General features: G+C 29.7%; 1 protein-coding gene across 1 annotated transcript in view; it reads left to right on the top strand.

Moving 5' to 3' along the window:
- Positions 1-970: 970 nt before the first annotated feature.
- Positions 971-2,079, top strand: part of LOC112522852 (protein DETOXIFICATION 25-like) — a 5,377-nt gene continuing 4,268 nt past the window's right edge. Inside the window, exon 1 of the mRNA XM_025132166.1 lies at positions 971-1,111. The gene's annotated coding sequence lies outside the window, so the exon portion shown is untranslated. The remainder of the gene's footprint in view (positions 1,112-2,079) is intronic.

The following is a 2,079-nucleotide window of genomic DNA, read 5'->3' on the forward strand; positions in this document are numbered from 1 at the left end:
ATCATAAAAAATATTATAATTGACTAATTTTTCAAGAGATCGCTTTTATTCATTTTATATTTTTATCAGTTAGTTTTTATCAAACATGATTTATTTATCAGTTAGTCTATTAGCTACCAACTAACTTATTAGTAATCAGCTAGCTAATCAACTAGTTTGCCAAAATAGCTATAATAGATTCGGGTCTTTTTGTATACTTTTGAGTTTTAACTTCTTAACGGAAAAACAGATTTTGATATTATCATATATATGATGAAATGATGAAAATTCGTAAGAGATAGAATCTAGGAAATTTAATTCCATTCATGTATAAACCAAATAAATTAATGAAATTTTGTTTAATAAAATTGATAATTATAATTTCTTTATATTATATACAAATCCTGCAAAATAATAAGAAAAAAAAGACTCATTCTAACCACAAGGATGGTGTCTGATTGGTTTGAGCTTGACTCCAAATGTCAAAAGTGCTAGGAGGTCTCAGGTTCAAATCCAAGGAGGAACAAAAATCCCCTTGTGGCCACGAAGATTCAAATGCGGTGACTTCGGGCTACCTGCAAAGCAGGTGGTTGCTCTAAAATTAGTCGGTTCGCAAACCGGGTTGGATATCCAGTTTAATAAAAAAAAAAAGGACTCATTCTTTGGAAAAACTATAGAAAAAGCGGAATTAAATCGGTGGCAGATTTATTAGTGCTGTCCCCCTTGCATTCCCCCCCTTTGTGACAAGAAATCAAAGACAAAGAGATCACTGTTTTAGTAAATGATGCAGAGAAAAGAATGTACACGCGGTAGAAAAATTACGTCAATCAAGACCAATATCTTTTTGTAGTTATTTTCTTAAAAATAATAATTTAATTTCTTTATTACAAGAATTACAATATAAGAAAGTGAAATACCCAAAATAACCCTCGAAGATGGCCATTGATAAAGGCCCAATAACCAAACAGCTCATTTTAAGAATAAATACTTTTGAGTTCCCCCCCAACACCTTCGTCTACTTTCACCTCTTTTTGCTTTGGTCATTTGCATACATGATTTCAACCCTCTTCTTTCTGAAATTGGAAAGAATCGGTTCTGCTGCTACTTTTTGCAGATCATATTTCCTTATATAGTAAGTCTCTTTTATCTCTACTTTTTGTTTCGTTCAATTCGATTCTACACGGTATATGTTACGTGTTTATTTCTTTCTCTAATTCATCAACGGTTGTCATATAGAATTGATAACAATGGATTCAAATAATATTTGATAATATGTGTTTTGATAATAATTCTTTCTTGATATTTATATATCTCGAGTATCAATCTTAAGTTATGTGTTTAAGACTATCTTCAACGATGACCGATCCAATCTCATTGACAATAAAACAGAAGATTTGAACCATAAGGGTGGTGCCTGATTGGTTTGAGTTTGACAATAAAGGTCAAAAGTACGAGGAGGTCCCAGGTTCAAATCCAAGGAGGAATAAAAATCTTCTTGTGGCCACGGAGGTTCAAATGCGGTGACTCCGGGCTATCTGCAAAGCAGGTGGTCGTCTTGGGATTAATCGGCTCACATAGCGGGTGGATATCCAGGTTAATAAAAAAAATAGATTTGTTTTAAGAAAATTTTAAAAAAAAATTATAAGATGTAATCCCTCACGATTTGCTCGTTTGATGATTCGAGGTTGCATCATTTTCATTTATTTTTCTATTTCCAAGTTTCAATTGGTTTGTTATAAAATATATCGGACTAAAAAAGTGAGTTTAATTATAAAAAAAAAAAATTCAAAATTTCCGGTTCCTAACAAATATAGACGAATATTGACATATTTCTATCACAGTAATATGTTGACATATATTCAATTCTATGATAAATTTTTTATAATATAATTATGTTTTTAAAATATGAAATGATTTGTTATCTACTTTTTATATCCTAAAATTATAATGGCATACTTACCTGCTCTTTTGTAATAGAAGATAATTTTGTATACATCTTGTTTAAAATCTTTTTCCAGTTAACGTGTGTGTGTATATATATATATATATATATATATATATATATATATATATATATATATATATATATATATATATATA

The sequence above is a fragment of the Cynara cardunculus genome, assembly GCF_001531365.2.
Source record: "Cynara cardunculus var. scolymus isolate 2C chromosome LG 12, CcrdV1, whole genome shotgun sequence".
NCBI classification, from domain to species: domain Eukaryota; kingdom Viridiplantae; phylum Streptophyta; class Magnoliopsida; order Asterales; family Asteraceae; genus Cynara; species Cynara cardunculus.